Source organism: Haemaphysalis longicornis, unplaced genomic scaffold (genome assembly GCF_048455015.1).
Source record: "Haemaphysalis longicornis isolate Haplotype H1 unplaced genomic scaffold, Haemaphysalis longicornis Haplotype H1 scaffold_13, whole genome shotgun sequence".
Lineage (NCBI taxonomy): Eukaryota > Metazoa > Arthropoda > Arachnida > Ixodida > Ixodidae > Haemaphysalis > Haemaphysalis longicornis.
In genome coordinates, this window is record NW_027526233.1 from 62,822,183 (window position 1) to 62,839,938 (window position 17,756).

Below are 17,756 nucleotides of genomic sequence, written 5' to 3' on the forward strand. Positions count from 1 at the left end.
ACCCCCCCGCTTTCGCCCCCCCCCCGCGGTACGCAGACTATTCAGGCGCCATTAAAAGAAAAGACGGGTGCGTTCTATTTGTGTTGCTATTGTGTTCTACGACGCGGTTGCGCAATATTTTTCTACGTAGATAAAATCCAGCAACGAGTGTCTATAGTCCGGTCATTGCGTTGCAACAGTTTTCTCTCGCTGCATTTTGTTGGCGTGACCGTGATTTCTTGGAAGTGTATACAGGTTAATGGGCGGGGCGACGCTCTCATTCAGAGTTTGCGTTAACTCGCCCAAAAGGCAGGGCCTGAAGCATACGTCTGCAAGCTTTCATTTAAATTAAAGGTTCCCAATTATTGTGTCTCTGAACTGAAACAAATTTTTTAATGTCTAAGGAACATTCCTGTCTCTAGGTGAGCCCAAGAAATAAGTATACATTGAGTGGAACTTTCAAGTTCTTTTCTTCTCCCGCCGAGGTGTGCGCGAAACAAAATCTATGTAGGGACTAGGACTTTCGAAGTTCTTCTTTCGCAATGAAGTATTGTGTACCTAAATATGTATGTAGAACGTTTTTTTTTCATATTGTGAAATATCGTATGCCTAAATTTGCGTGTCATATTTTTGATTAGAGTCCAGTACTGTGTACATAAAATATATGTGCAATTTATGAGTATAGTGCGTGTGTTTTCAGGACTTCGAATCAAAGACTTCCTGATATGAATTTTGAATAAACGCAAAGCAAAAAGAATGTTTGTGTAATGCACCAATTATTATCTCCACAAAGACAACAATTCGACACAAGAAAACACACTATTGCCTACACATTTTCTTCGTTCAATTATTAACCACGTTACTGCCACATACCAAGCGACGGGCCACCATTTCAAGTCATTGCCGCCACTTACCCAACTTTTGCGCCTGGCGATATTGGCGAGCAACCCATGAGGCAGCGACCACCGGCAGGCGCGAAAGTTGGGCGAGCGTCGGTTTCAGAGGCCGGTGTTGGGCGGCCCGGCCCGGCTGCCGGGGAAAAAATGAAGTCAGCAGCGTCCGCGACGTCACCAAACTCGTTTTTTTCCTCACCACTCGTTGCTATAACGATACGTGCAACGTTTTTCAGACGCCACGTAGCACTAGGGGAGGATTTGGCGCTGGTGGTGCGAATTACGCGAGACCACGGTGGATGCTAAAGACGCCGATCCGTGACCACGTCATAGTAAAAGATAAGTAATTGTGGCACATGAGCTGGGGAAGAAAGTAAACAAGTAGATGCTCCAGACTTCATTTCTCGGATTTGTTATAAAGTTAATACGTCGCCGCAAAATATTCTGCTATATCTCTTGATATTCTTTTGTGGGAGGAATTCTAGCCGGTGATGACGTGGTAACAAATTTTCTTTCACACCGGGACCGCAGCCTGCCGGAAGGCCTCCTGCGCTGGGCCGGAGGACACTGCAAATCAACCACTGTACTCCTTCGCCGAGTGACTTAGCTTGAGACACCTAAAGCATCGGACGTCATTTTGGAGCAGCTGCTAATTGCGTGTAGGGCTTCATTTTTCTCAGTCGGAGGCCGCAATTGCAGCTGCGGTCAATCGCTGTTCCAGTAATATTTGTCGGCCGTCATCAGGTAATCGTTATGTACAGGTGGCGAAAACTGCATCCAGAAGCGTTGCACATTTTTGCGGCTTTCATCGAACTTGATCAGCTGCAGCTGAGTGAGCTTTGGCTGACTGGTGGTCGAAGTCTGGCACCTCACTGGCCGCAACGGTCGCTATGCGAGCTCGTCTTGCAACCTGAAGCGCAGGGCCACTGCCCCGTTCACGTCTTTGTCTCCTTACTTTCCCGCGTGCGACATCTGGCTCTCGAGAAGGTCGTCTAGTCTCTAGTCTCTCGCCCAAGATGAGGTCGTAAAGTTTGTTTATCTGGTTGTGGAGCCATTCGACTTGTTCGAGCAGTACGATAACCTTTGACGCCGAAAGTCGTTGCTTTTCTCGCTGTGCACCTCCCGATTGGGATAATACACCATCCAGAGGCGAGAGCGGAGGCTCTGACGACGTGGCAGAAGCCGATCCAAGGTAGTCACCTGGCGCCCGGGGATGCTGAGAACAGGTCGTAGGCGTCTGATTGATTCCCAGAACGTGCGCTGGTCCCAGCGTCGATGACCTGAGCCTTGTCGTGAGGTCCACGGTTTGGCACGATGTGATGAAGCTCCGAGTCCTCCGGCTGCCAAGCCGTGTTGAGAAATCGGGGAGTGCACGTCAAATGGGAATGAGGGCTTTGATGGAACTGGCTACGGCTGCAGTGGGATCGTTCGCCGACTCTCGGTCGCTGATGAATGTAATGATGATCCTGCCTGGCTTGCTACAGCGCAGAACAGTGAGACGTTCCTACTTTTTTTGCGAAAGTTAAAATATATTAACAGGTGGTAGTGTTCCTGTCATTCGTCACTTCATTTAATGTCTGTGTTTTAGAATAAACAGTTGTACTAACTATCCTCAGCAAAAATGTATTTTATTAAAATACTACAAGCCAATTATGTTACATGAACACGATGTTTCAGCTGAAGTTAGCGAGACTTTCTTTGTAGCAGTAGTAGTAGTAAAGTTTATTCACAAGGGAGGTTGAGCGAGGGGCAAGAGCAAAGCGTGGAATCCTGTTTCTAGCACTCCTCTGGCGAAATCCCTTAACTTGGATCTTTCAGTTAGTTTTTGCTGTAGGTAGAGGTCCGAGCTGGAGAGTGCCTCTTAAGAGTATCCTATTCAGGTGTGGTAGCTTTTCTGTTGCTATATGGCCGGCCAGTCCAGAAAGTGTGGATAAGGTCTGTCTTCTGATGGAATTCGCGGCATTGTTTCTTGTAGCTGGAAACAACATTTTTAATCTGCACTTATGTGGGGAGGTTTCGGGTTCTATTTACCGGAGAATTCTGGCCTCCTGCGCGTCTAGTATAATGTGAGGTATCGGCATTGTTTTCTAGTTAGTCTGTATAAGTGGACTCGGTCCGTGGCCGTACTGCAGCGAGGAAGGGCATTAGAACCCTAAGACTCCCTGTGGTCCATATTTGACTCACGAGGAAGTCAGCTTTTGTTTTCTTTCAGTGCCTGATAGACCGGTGTTTATATTATTTTGTGTTACCCCTAGCTGTAAGAGGAATTATATTATTTGTTGTTTTCCAGGAGAATTTCTGAAATTAGTTTTCTAATTTCTCTCGTGACTTCACTAATCAGGGTGAGATTTTTTGTTATGGAATTTTGAGGCTTGCTCTTTATCGACAAGAAAGTTCTGTCTCCCTCTGCAACAAATATGAGTGGACTGAGTACCCGGCTCTTTTGAGTACTTCTATTCCAGTGTTGGTTGTCGGTAGTCGTGCTTGCAGCTCTTCCAGGATAGTTTCTTTGACCTCCCTAAAGGTGTTGCACACTCTCAACTTGTAGAATTTTTCACTAGAACGTTATACAGGAAGGCCGAAGGATGTCTTGTAGGCACTTTTAATAACTGCGTCAACTCTTTCATATTTATTTGCGTCGAGGTGGTGGTACCGTAAGCTGTAGGTAATTCTGCTCATACAAAATGACAGTGTGGATGCGCTTCACGACAAGGCCACCACTTGTATGTTGCTCACTTTTATGTATAGTGTGTGACTCTATTTTTCTCATTCGCCTAATCAGGTAATTAGTGAATTTTATTTAAACAACTTCTAAAGTAGACGCGCTAGGAAATTCCGATTATAAAGTTGCAGAGCGGTTTGCCAAATGTAGGAAAAACGTTTTCCGTCTTCGTATATGTTAGGTATTAGGGAGTTCAGCTGATTTATGATATCCGCGAAATACAAAAAATACTACATTTTATGCTCACTTGCGCGTCGGGATTCCGTTGTTTCAGATGTTTCACACACACACACCGTTAGGCATGCTGCGCCTGGAAACCAACCCGTCAGCGACGCATGCGATAAACCCCGCACGTGCTAATTGCGATAACAAACCGTCCCTATGGGAGGTCATTGGTCGCGCAAATGGCACAGCCAACGTTTATATCGGTGACCTGCTGCCTTTCAAGCAGCAGCACGCCTATGGCTGTTTGTGCGCAGAATATTTGCGAGCACTGCAATCAGTACGCGCCAGAGGGAATGTGATGTGGTGTTTTTTCTATATTTCCCCGGCATCACGAGCACGTTGAAAAACGCTGATACTGAATAGATAGAAAGACTGAAACTGTTTATTTGGGTGTTTTGCAAACCGCTCTGCTACTTTCTAACTGTATTTTTTACTTGCTTTCTTGCGTCAAAAGGTATCTAACTACTCTTGACTATCTCATTGCTGTCATTTCTGATTATCTAATTGCTGAATAATTATAACTTCTGCCATAATTGACCTATGCTATCGACCCCAGATGCCGACACCGCATTCGTACCCAATTTCGCTGACGCACTGTACTTGGTCACAACCCTACACCCCAAGAGGCGTATTGTAATTTTTGATGATTATATCTTTACGGCTACTGACTGGTGCTATCCCACTCTGACGTCGGCGAACAAAAGAGTCGCAAGCGATTTAATCAAAACGTGTCTTTCGTTGGGCCTTTCGGAGTTGATCATAGAGCAGCATGCAAATAGAGCAACATGGATTTCCTGACGTTGTGATAGAGTGCATTGGCATATTTTTAAACTCCGGCTGAAGTTACCTGACACACCGTTACTGTTTAAAAGTTTTAATGAAATTGATTTGTGACAATGGTATAGAAAACTTAGCAAGTTACTCGATGACTTTGCTTGGATTTAATGGATTTAATGACAAGTAAAATTCCCCGGTGAGATTACTTTGTGGTGATTTTATTGAACGTTTCTTTTAGATGCAAAGCATCTCTTGCTCTCGGCTCCGTCATCCGTCGTCCGTCCATCCGCCAGCCCAGGAAGACACCAGCAACACTGCTACTCCAGGTGCCATTTAAGTGGAAGCGTGCTCGTCTCGTGCCGGCCCATTAAGACACTGGCAACACGGTCGCTCCAGCATCTCATAGTCTGGGCTATGTCCCCCCATTGTTGTGGCGCCGTCCTCACCCCCACTGCGCATGCTCGGCTCATCTCGGGCCGGCCCAGGAAGACACCGGTAACACTGTCGCTCCAGGAGCCAATAAAGGGTAAGACACCACCCGGCGTTCAGCAAGCCGAGCATGCGCAGTGGGGGTGTGGACTGCGCAACAACGACAAGGGAGGGACATAGCCCCGTCGCATCTAATAAAATTGCACCATCTTCCCGATGGGAATCCCCGAGAAGTATGCGAAACAGCCATGGGCTCAACGCAATTTTCCATTTCCTACTTCCGGTAAGTGAAAAGTGTGGGAGGTACTATGGAAACCAAAGTGTAAATATAACGCTAGCTATGTACGTCAACCTAGTGGAAACGACGAATTGAAAACTAATGGGCACTTGAATCGACCCCATGGCTGCTTTGAATACTACTCAGGGTTCCCCCACGGGAAGACGGTGTAATCCGTGCGCGGATTTTTTTATTTTTTATTTATTTTTTCTTCCGCCCGGTGCGCTTCCCGTCGAGCAAGGGCACCAGGGAGTGTAGCGCAACGGCGGAAGAGCCAAGCGTCCCTTCGCCTTTCCCTCTCGCACTCCTCGTTTTCTCCCTTTAGTGGGCCATTCATCTTTCGGGACCCGAATACGCCGGCGGGCAAGTTCCGGTCTCCTGCTCACAGCTAAGGGAGGTGAAACTGACTTGAACGTTGGACAGTGATGTGTTGTGTTTCTCCCCTGACCCAATCCTTAACCAAACAGGGCCTACCACCTCCTTCTCAATAAAGTCATTTATTCGTTCATTCCCTCTCCCTTCACCCTTTCTCATAAAAGCACATTGCATGGAGAAAGAAACAAAATTTTGAATTTTCATGACGTCTTGCAACTAGCATTCGCAATCCCACCTCAGTTGAAGCCGCTCCCTCCCCGTTTCTCTTCCCCGAGCCGCCGATATCCGTCCAACGTGTGACCAAACGCGACCCACGATAATGTTTTTTCTTCTAGCTTTATGCCGGCGCTTGTTCGGTTGGAGCCGGCGCACTATCACACGGCGGAGCCTCAAGTGACACCACGGCGTCAACTTCGATTTTACTCTCCCTTCTCCAGTGGCGCCGTCTCCTTTCCGTTCCTCCATTCAACATTGCAAGTTTGTCATGTAACAGCCTGTCGAAAGAATGCGCCCGCACCGCCCTCTATAAATGCGGATGGAGACTGGCAACTGGCGCTCACGGAGAACACGGGCTGTGCTCCCAGTTTCACAGCAGGCGTACAGAACATCAGCCGGGGTCCCGTCTGTAGAATAACAGTACGAAGCCAGCAGCATCTTGCTCTCCGTTTGCACCATCTCAAAGAAGTCGCACGTTGGCTGATTTGCCGGGTAAGCGGCGCATTTTCACTATTTGTAGTCCTCGTTTTTTCTCAGCACGGTCGCGATGGTTTGTAAAACTCGTCATGAACTTGCAATGGTTTCCGTTGCCATGAACGATTACGTTCGTGGGACTACATGCCGGCAGGACTATGTTAAGTGGTATAGTTTTGCTGGTTCTCCAAGCACCGGTACTCTAGTCTCAACGTCAGATCCTTGTTTTAAATTCACTGCAGTTTATTTTGCACCTCAACATTTTGTCATCTTTGATTTGGTCACCCCAATATACAGCTCAACATGACGGTAATCCATCAATTGCGTTTACTTCGAGGAGCGGCCTTGAGGCTGCATTGAGTTGTTCTGTGTTCAAGGTATTTTTAAAATGGGTATATTTGAGGCAATTCAAAATTGTATTGTCCTCTTGAGCGATTAAAGTTTCCTGGAGAAGTGGAGTAAGGGGGCTAATACTGCTATCGTGACCTCATGCTTTTCAGAGCAGAATAATTATGTAGCAGCAGAAACTAGAGTTAGATTATACAGTCGCAAAATGATTTTCAGAAGCGGTGCCCCTTTGGGTCTCGGGCAGTCGGCGTCTCCTGTCGTCGTCGTAGTTTCCTGTAGTCACGGTACTAAACACCGGGACACTCGTTTTTTAATGCCTCGCGCTAGAAGTCTTTGTGCTTCAAAGACACGGGATATATACAGCAAAGCTGTATTGGCCGCGAGGGCCACCTACTGGAGAGGCCGCGCGGCGTTAGTTCTGACGTCACTTGTAGGAGCCCTGTTCCTACCTTGCTGCGTAGTTGGCTTGCGGCTCGTCACATTTCGTTTAGGACGGGCATTCAAAGTGTATTTTCGTGTTAGTTTTCGGCGTTTGAAGTTAATTATCACTGAAAGCGTAGTTTGGCCTCATGGGGACTTTATAACCGTGTCAACTGCGGTAGGCTGCCGGAAAACGGCTTGAGCGGGGTGGTGTATGTCGACGTATGCGACCGAACTGTTGTAAGCGTGAGCTGCGCCTCCTTTCCCCGATCAATGTAGGCTACGACGATCGCCGAGCTATATTTGTAGATTTCGCATCACGTCGCAAGAAATGCATGAAGCAGCAAATCATGAACGGTTTACTGCTCGCAGAAATGCTTCGCACACACGCCCGCCGTACCCACCCGCCAGCGGCTCGAACCGACGCAGGTCCAAGCTGCAACACCTTGCTGCCGCTTTTTAAAACACCCTGAACGCGGAAGAAGAGTTTTAACTTCGCGAAGTGGATGTTAGTGTGGGGAAAAATTGTGCTGGTGGTGTCATCAGCTGTGATTCTCAAAGGATGCTCATATATATGGCGTGATCTACGCCGACCGGCCGCGGACGTCGGTCCTGACACCGCCGGCCCGTTCACACGCGGTGCCGCGAGCGGCCGAAGGGTAGCGATACCTGCGCGCAAGGGCCGTGGCAGGTATCTTGATCATCGATCGCCTAAATGGCAGTCACCGCGGGTACAAACTTCCACATACGAGACAGGGGGTTACAGTGTGGTAAAAAGTCGTGTTTATTAAGGACTGTAATTCGCGACTGTAACAATAGCGGCGATGAAATATCTGCCACGACGCTAAGTCTAAAGTTCCCAACATCGGACTCCGCGAATCCTAAAACGGCGATCTAGCCGTTGGAGAAGACCCTCTTCAAAACTCGCCGCGCGCAAGCGTGTTGCTTTCGATTCCCATAGATTATTTGGGGCCCATTACGCTTGGTTCCTCAATTCTAACACTCCCCAATACCCCACGACGTGTTTCGCCTCGTACACAGCCGCGCCTTCTGTGAGAAGTCATATTGCCGCGAACCATACATTGGGTTTGTTTATTTGTGTTTTGCTTTTACCGCCCGGCTGCGCCGGTCTGTGTTATCTCTGCGCCAAGGGAAGCGCGTGTTCCATTCTTTCTTTCTGTGCCGCATGTGTTATCTGTCGTGATAGGGAGAGCATTCCGATCTAACGTGAACAGCCCAGAATAATCTTCTTGGATCTACTATGTTCTCGATGCGAATCGACGTTTCGAGAACCACGCGCGCCGAAAGATAAAAAGCCTGCAGTGCGGACGCCGGAGCATTCGATTCTGCGACGCTCGCTGACGCAAGTCACTTTGTTGACCGCTGCTTCGCCGCCTCTGTATTCTTTTGAGTTGTTAGGGGAGAACAAGTTCGCTCCAATAAACTTGTTTCTCCTGCAAGACAACTGCGTCGTCCTTGGCTTCGTGACATCTGGTGGAGGTGCTGGGTACGCACCCTTCATGCCCACTACAACCTCGAAAAGCCGCCAAGCCAGTCCAACAAGAGCCAGCCCCCGCCTGCAAGATTTACCGCCCGAGTTTGGTTTGATGCCAGAAGGGCCCAAGAAAAGGAACGCTGCTACCAACACCATGGTACAAGAAACAACGTCGCCAATCATGCTGCAGCAGCCCCGGGAACCGCCATCGTTCCGGGGAGCCCCCGCTGAAGATCCAGAGGAATGGTTGGAGAAGCTGGAGCGCGTGCGGATCTTCAACAGGTGGGACGATGAAGAAACCTTCCGGCATGTTTTCTTTTACTTGGAGGATGCAGCCCGAACTTGGTTTGAAAACCACGAGAGCGCCTTGACCGACTGGACGCAATTCAAAAGCGAGTTCCTTAAGACCTTCACGACCGTGGTGAGAAAAGAACGAGCTGCGATTTTACTGGAAACTCGAACGCAACACCCGAACGAAGGAGTCGTAATCTTCGTCGAGGAAATGAAGCGACTTTTCCGCCGTGCGGACCCAGGAATGACGGAAGAAAAGAAACTACGGTTTCTGATGCGAGGTGTGAAGCAAGAGCTCTTCGCGTGCCTTGTTCGCAACCCCCCCAAGACCGTGTCCGAATTCGCGTCTGAGGCCGCCGCGATGGAGAAGACGCTCGAAATCCGAACGAGGCAGTACGACCGCCCAATCAATGCGCTGGTTTCGGAAACGCTTGGTGCCAGCACTATCAACTCCGACTCACTACGCGACACTATCCGCGAAATAGTGAGGGAGGAGCTGCGGAAACTGCTCCCGACGCCGCCGCAACCACAAGTCGCTTCTCTTACCGACGCCATTAGAGAAGAAGTGCAGCAAGCGCTGGGAACTTCAACGACGCCAGTAGCACCTCGCGAGCCGCAAGCCATGACCTACGCGGCTGCTGTACATCGCCCTCGCCCATCTGCACCCTATCGTCACGAGGCTCCGTACCGTCGCCCCTCTCGCCGGCCCGACCACCTGCGGCGCAACCCCCTGCCCCAAGGAAGACCGACGTGTGGCGAACGTCCGACAATCGTCCGCTGTGCTACCACTGCGGAGAGGCCGACCACGTCTACCGTCGCTGCCCCTACAGGAGGCTCGGTTTGCGAGGGTTCTCCGTCGACGCACCCCGCCCCCGAACTGGCCAGCGCCCATCGGAGATCGAAGAGTACCTGTCCAACACCAGCCGTCGACCAGCCCGTTTCAACCGTTCGCCGTCACCCTACCCATACCAGTCGCCGAACCGCCGTAGCAATGCTGAGTTCTCACGTGGAAGGTCCCCCAGCCCACGCGGGGGAAACTAAAAGATGCAACTTCTGGAGGTAAAGTTGCACGATCGCGGAAAAATGAAAACCCTCCAACGACGCAACGACTCGCGGAACACAGTGACTCACAACATGCCCTCATCCCGACGACCCGACCCAGACCTGACGAGACTCCCGTACACGACGACAGCTATACGCCGCGACGCGCACCCGACCGGACCGAGACGTCCGTTGAGAAGACGATGACAACGACGACGCACAGTGCCCGACCGTCAACACGCACAAGCCGAGATGCGACGCCCCGACGCACCCGGAACTCGAGGAAGGCGGCATCCGACGTCAAGGTGTCCATCGACGGCTTTGATGTAGTCGCCCTCGTAGACACGGGAGCCGACTACTCCGTGTTGAGCGGACCATTTGCGTCTAAACTGAAGAAAGTTATGACCAGATGGGACGGTCCGCACATACGCACAGCAGGAGGCCACCTCGTGACGCCAAGTGGAACGTGCACATCGCGCGTCACCATAGACGGCACGACGTACCCTGCGGTGTTCGTCGTTTTGCCCAACTGCTCCCGCGACGTAATTCTCGGAATGGACTTTTTGACGGACAACGGCGCAATAATCGATCTGCAGACGAAGTCGATAACTTTTTCCTCCGACCACTCCATGACGCCGGAATCGAACCCCGAAATCCGTGCAGCTGTAAGGATCGCCGATGATCACGTCACCCTGCCACCCCGCGCAAGCTTGATGGTCGCAGTCTACTGTGAAGATGCTGCTCCTGACGTCGACGCTATCGTAGACACCGATCAAAGGGTGCTTCTCAACCGTGGTGTGTCGGTCGCAAGAGGCATTGCGCGCTTCAAGGAACACCAATCCCACATTTTGGTTACGAATTTCACCGAGGAGTACCAGCATTTAAACAAGGGCGCGGCAATTGCATTCCTCGAAGAAGCGCAAGAAGCAAGTGACATGATCGCGGTCGCCGACTTTGACCGCACACCCGTTGAAACCTTCAAGCTCCCGCAGCCTTTCGACGTGAATCCGGCGCTACCGCAAGAACAACGGAACAAGTTATTGGCTTTGCTGCGTCGCTATAGCGAATGTTTTTCGTCGAGCGCAAAACTACGTCAGAGCCCTCTAGCGAAGCACCGAATAATAACCGAAGATGGAGCCCGACCCACCCGACAGTCACCGTACCGCGTCTCTTCACACGAACGGGAAGCCATCCGGACTCAAGTCGACGACATGCTCAGCGACGACATTATACAGCCCTCGAAAAGCCCCTGGGCTGCGCCCGTCGTACTCGTAAAGAAAAAAGACGGCACATTAAGGTTTTGTGTTGACTACCGGCGACTGAACAAAATCACGAAAAAGGACGTGTACCCTCTCCCCCGAATCGACGACGCCCTCGACCACCTCTGCCACGCGAAGTACTTCTCATCGATGGACCTGAAGACCGGCTACTGGCAAATTGAAGTGGACGAGAGAGATCGAGAGAAGACTGCATTTATAACCCCAGACGGCCTATACGAGTTCAAGGTGATGCCGTTTGGGCTGTGCACAGCACCAGCGACGTTTCAAAGAGTCATGGACACTGTGCTAGCTGGCCTTAAGTGGCACACCTGCCTCGTATACCTCGACGACGTAGTGGTATTCGCCCGGACTTTCGACGAACACCTTGCAAGGTTGGAGTCTGTACTCGAGGCCATTCGTACGTCGGGGTTGACGCTGAAGCCTGAAAAGTGCCGTTTCGCATACGGGGAACTCAAGTTCTTGGGCCACGTCGTCAACGCCGCGGGAGTCCTACCTGACCCGGCAAAAACTTCAGCCATTGCGAACTTCCCAAGGCCGAAAGACAAGAAGGGCGTGCGAAGATTTCTCGGGCTGTGCGCATACTACCGGCGCTTCGTCGCAAACTTCGCACGCATTGCAGAGCCACTCACGCGCTTGACGAAAGATAGCACCCCTTTTAGCTGGGAAAACGACCAAGAAAAAGCATTCTGCGAGCTGCAAAAACGCCTGCAAAGACCGCCCGTGCTCGCTCATTTCGACGAAAATGCCGAAACGGAAATGCACACGGACGCCAGTGATATAGGCTTGGGTGCCGTCCTTGTCCAAAAGCAAAGCGGCTGCGAAAGGGTAATCGCCTATGCCAGCCGGGGTCTGTCGAAGGAGGAGAAAAACTATTCTGCCTCTGAGAAAGAGTGCCTGGCTATTATATGGGCGATTTCAAAATTTCGCCCATACGTGTATGGAAGGCCATTCAAGGTTGTAACAGACCACCATGCGCTGTGTTGGCTCGCCAATTTGAAGGACCCCTCTGGCCGTCTTGCGCGGTGGAGCTTGCGCCTGCAGGAGTTCGACGTTACAGTCGTTTATAAATCCGGCAGGAAACACTCCGACGCCGACTGCCTGTCCCGCGCCCCCGTCGACCCACCACCACAAGACGCTGACGAAGACAGCGCGTTCTTCGGGATCGTGACGGAGAGCGACCTAGCCGCCCAGCAGCGTGCCGACCCCGACTTACGCGTCATAATCGAGTACCTCGAGGGATGCAACGTTGCCGTTCCTAGGACCTTCAAACGCAGCTTACCAGCATTCAGCCTGAAAAACTCCGTCCTCGTGAAGAAGAATTTCAGCACCGCAACAAGAGCGAATTACCTTCTCGTCATCCCCGCGGACCTTCGTGACGAAATTTTGGAAGCGTGCCACGACGACCCGTCTTCCGGACATCTCGGCACAGCGCGCACTATTGGAAAAATCAAGGCGAGGTACTACTGGCCCGGCCTTACCTCTGACGTCACCCACTACGTCCGGAGCTGCCGTGACTGCCAACGACGAAAAACGCCGCCGACAAGACCCGCCGGACTTCTGCAACCGATCGCCGTCCCATCGAGACCATTTCAACAGATTGGAATGGACCTTTTAGGCCCGTTCCCTACGTCACGATCACAGAACAAGTGGATTGTCGTAGCGACAGACTACATGACGCGCTACGCAGAGACCGCCGCTCTTCCAAGGGGGACTGCACAAGAAGTGGCAAAGTTCTTTATAAGCCAAGTTGTGCTGCGACATGGAGCCCCGGAAGTCCTAATCACCGACCGCGGAACGGCATTTACTGCGGAGCTGATGCAAGGAGTATTACGCTACAGCAACACGGATCACCGAAGAACGACGGCGTACCACCCCCAAACGAACGGACTAACAGAACGTCTGAACAAGACAATCGCAGATATGCTGTCAATGTACGTTGACGTTGAACATAAGACTTGGGACGAAGTGCTCCCGTATGTCACGTTTGCGTACAACACGGCTATCCAGGAGACGACGCAGCTGACGCCGTTCGAGCTTGTCTACGGTAGAAGGCCAACTACGATGCTCGACGCCATGCTTCCGCACGTAGAAGACGACGACCTCAACGCCGACGTCCACGGATATCTTCAACGTGCGAAGGAGGCCCGCCAGCTCGCTCGAGTTCGTATAACGGACCAGCAGCTGGTGGATGCGGGCCGCTACAACCTCCGACGCCGAGACGCCGAGTACCAACCAGGGGATCGTGTGTGGGTTTGGACTCCCATCCGACGACGCGGACTCAGTGAGAAGCTCCTGCGACGGTATTTTGGACCCTACAAGATTCTACGACGTGTTGGCCAACTTACCTACGAAGTGATCCCCGATGGTGACTCCGGCACATCACGACGACGCACGCGGCCTGAAGTCGTCCACGTGGTTCGCTTAAAACCTTTCTACGGACGATGACGAACTTTTATTTTCATTTGTTCCGACTGTCGCTTATGTTAGCATCGGGTCGATGCACTCTTAGAGGGGGGGTAATGCCGCGAACCATACATTGGGTTTGTTTATTTGTGTTTTGCTTTTACCGCCCGGCTGCGCCGGTCTGTGTTATCTCTGCGCCAAGGGAAGCGCGTGTTCCATTCTTTCTTTCTGTGCCGCATGTGTTATCTGTCGTGATAGGGAGAGCATTCCGATCTAACGTGAACTGCCCAGAATAATCTTCTTGGATCTACTATGTTCTCGATGCGAATCGACGTTTCGAGAACCACGCGCGCCGAAAGATAAAAAGCCTGCAGTGCGGACGCCGGAGCATTCGATTCTGCGACGCTCGCTGACGCAAGTCACTTTGTTGACCGCTGCTTCGCCGCCTCTGTATTCTTTTGAGTTGTTAGGGGAGCACAAGTTCGCTCCAATAAACTTGTTTCTCCTGCAAGACAACTGCGTCGTCCTTGGCTTCGTGACAATATGTACTCAACGAACTTGATGCTAGAGAAAGGCGCAGGCTCAAAAGACAAACGCCCGTGTTGCAATAATAAATTTAAACACGCTTCAGGGCGTTGAAAACTCGCGTTATTACCATACATACATTGCGGACAAGTCACGAAAAGTAAGCATATCAAAAGTACAGAGTACTAGTGATCATTATTCAAATCAGGGCATAAATTTAAAAAACAACATTGGAGGAGAAACAGGCACTGCTTAAGCCAAAGTGCGGATCGTCCCAGCACTTTTAAGCATGTTCGGCGATACAGTCGGCTCACCTTTCTCCCGTACATTTATTTACCAGGCAATGGGCGCAGTAGGCGTGGTGAGATCACTACTGAGCGGCACGTTTCCGTCGCTGTTGCAAGGTCCATTTTCTTTGCCCACACAGTCTCGTACATGTCACGTCACAAGTATATCATAATAAATTGACAGCCTACTTTTCTCTGCACCAATTGCATCGTCCTTGGCGTTAACCGGCTGCGTACGAGCTGTCGGTGGCGATGGTAGCAACTACGTAGCCGCGGTGGTGTCGCCGGGAATAAGCGAGTCGCTGATTGCTTCTCCGCATTATTCGGTTTGTAGACAACTTTGTTCTGTAATTTGCACCAAAACCGTGAGGAGGGGGAACACACTGGCCATAGCAAAAACCGTGCGGTCGCATAAGCACAGAAAATGTGTTCTAGCAGAAGACAACCCAACCCGGCGTCCTGCAAGTGATTTCACTCGTACGTAGCATCACGGTATGTCCTCGAGGCCAATAACTACCAGTCAACGGTTTCATGACCGTGGGCAGAAACGCCAAGGCGCCAAGAATACATTTATAAACTGCATGCTTGGCCCCTCCCCCAGGTTTTTTGTTAGTGGAGATGGCCCCGTACTTTTTTGGATTCCAGAATGTAGAGCTTCTAATATATTTCGTACTTTTGTGAGAACACGCCTCTTTTTTGTCTGATAGAGTCGATTGAGGATGGTTAATGAAACATAAGTGCTCTGGGTTAATCAATAAAAGGTTATTAAAGGGATACTGAAGTGATTTGTAAACATTGCGGGATTACTAGCGGAAATTGTAGTCCGGAGTCTTTAGCCTATGTTTCGACCACTCTGAATGCGTTTATGCGAATTTATTTAACAGAAAAATCTTTTGAAAATGCTGTATTCCTCTCTACATCCTCGCCAATTTTATGTGGTGTTTTCGTGTGACGTCAGTAGGAAATGACTTTGCTTAACTGCGCTACATCACGGCTTGCCGACCTTCTAACAGAACCAGTCGGCCCAGTGTTCAATCCGCCGGCAGCTGACGGTTCGTCGCAATTCGTCCGCTCAGTTGAAACTAAGCCCCGACACGTTTGTAATTGGAAGAATGTGCCTTTCTTTACTTTGTTAGTTTGTACACTGTATCAAGCTCCAAGTACAGGTCGCTCCACACAAGCCCTGCATCAGCGCACATGCGACACTTCGCTGACTGTTACGCTAGTAGGAAAATCTAAGGCCACTTGAAGGAGGGGGAAGAGTCAGCGAAGTCGATATAGGTTCAGAGGAAATAAAATCAACGGAAACGTTTACCGTACCGCGTAAAAGTAGGGAGTAGGAGGCACTCTTTTTTGCGCTGTCTAAGCAAGCATGACGGTCAGCAGCACAACCACACATCTGCGAACGCTTTTCCATCTAAGAAATCTAATTGCTAGACGCGAGAGAGTGTGCAAATTTGGTGGACGCTTACTGCACGAGCGCTATACAAAGATAGTCACCTAAGCTGCTTGTAATGCTAAAACTAAACAGAACTGTGAACTGGTTATACAATATATACCCCATATTTAAACTGCCAGCAATGCTGGCCTGTGGCCGAGTGGTCTGGAGCGCTAGCTATGACATTAGGTCGTACGTTCGAATCCCCGATTTTACATGTTTTTGTAAGTTGATTTTAATGTTTTCGGCCGATATTTTCTATACTGAGTTCCCAATTGCTGAGCCGTAACGGTCACTGCTCCACGAGCGAGTTGGCAGAACGCGCGCAGACAGACACTGACACGCTAGCGAGCTCTCGTTGGCGTGCTGTTGCCATAAGCACCGACTGCTTGCCGGCAGTGGGCCAAGGCCAGAATGAGCAGACCACATATCTGCGCAAATCTGGTCTTGTGCGAACACGCTTTTTACGATACAGGCATGAGTGAGGCGAGCTCCAAATGGGGGGGGGGAAACCGCATGGCATTTGAGTGACTGCTGTGACGTGTAGGGCGTTCACCCACTGCGTAGGCCTCGGCCAGTGATTGCTACTATTCCAACCATCCTGGGAGGCTTATCTTAGGCATTTTACAGGCGACAACATGGCAAAAGCGCGGCATGGCGATTATTAAGATATCGATAATTCCCATCCAACGATAATGTCGGATTTCAAGCATGTTGTTTTACAAAACCGAAACCGAAACTAGTTTGAATGCTAATCTTGGCATCGTGTAATCACGGTGCACCTATCCTGCCGTCACAGTCTTTAGTTGGTGCGGCCGCCGGAGACTACGCATTGCCGTTTTTCTTCTTTCGGGATTTATAAATTATCTACCGACTTTTCAACCAGATAAACGTCGCGGAAACGTGTGATAATTTGAGCCACTGTACGCAGTGCAAGCAAAAACGGGAGCTTGACAAATTCGCTTCAGTCTCCCTTTAATAGAGCAGCCACCTTGAGTAATCTTCGTCACGGTATTGGCGACACCGCGGACCTCGATCCCCCATACTCACACTGTAATCTACCGTGGCTAGGTGTTTTAAGTTGAAGGGCAGAAACCAAAAACGGTGGCCGTGGGAGCCCAGATCAAGCAAAGGCGCACCATCTCCCTGTATGTTTACCAGGCAGGTAGCTCCGGGACCTCTTCAGCTATCAGGGTAGGCTGTCGAAGGAAGTACCCCCGTTCCCTCGTTTTATACTATGCTGTATGGTATTGTCTACCCCCGTCCCCAAACATGATCGGATACCGATAAGGGGCCGCACCAAAGTTTCATTCCCAACTCTTTCAACAACGGTCTTTTCAACAACCATAGATAACTATTCAAGTTTTCTGGTGCTCGAGTCAGCTTACTCAGCAAGAGCTGTCGCTTCCCTGTCCGCATTCATGGTTTCTAAATTTCTGCAAACCCAATAGGTGGAAAGTATCAAGCTAAAAATCTTAGAACGGGAGAAATCCTTGTAGAACTCAATACCAAACAACAAGCCCGCATTCTTCCTTCAAAAACCCGCATCTATGATCTGGACATCAGGGTTACACCCCACCGGAGCGTAAACAGCTCCAAGGGTGTGATTTCTCAGACAGCCCTCTTTACCGAAACCAATGCCGACCTTTTCGAAGGTTTAAAAGATCAGGATGTAACAGCCGTGCGCCGCATCACGATGCGCAGGGACGCTAAGGGGATCCCCACCAAACACATTATCCTGACCTTTGACCGCTCGGCACTTCCACAGTATATAAATGCAGGCTTCATCTGATGTTCCATTCGGCCGTACATACCAAACCCACGCCGCTGCTTCCAGAGCGTTAGGGCACAGTACAATCTC

The 17,756-nt window shown here is 50.4% G+C and overlaps 1 protein-coding gene across 1 annotated transcript in view; it reads left to right on the forward strand.

Moving 5' to 3' along the window:
* The first annotated feature begins 6,051 nt into the window (after nucleotides 1-6,051).
* Nucleotides 6,052-17,756, forward strand: part of LOC144164078 (uncharacterized) — a 195,644-nt gene continuing 183,939 nt past the window's right edge. The window contains exon 1 of the mRNA XM_077694648.1: nucleotides 6,052-6,385. The gene's annotated coding sequence lies outside the window, so the exon portion shown is untranslated. The remainder of the gene's footprint in view (nucleotides 6,386-17,756) is intronic.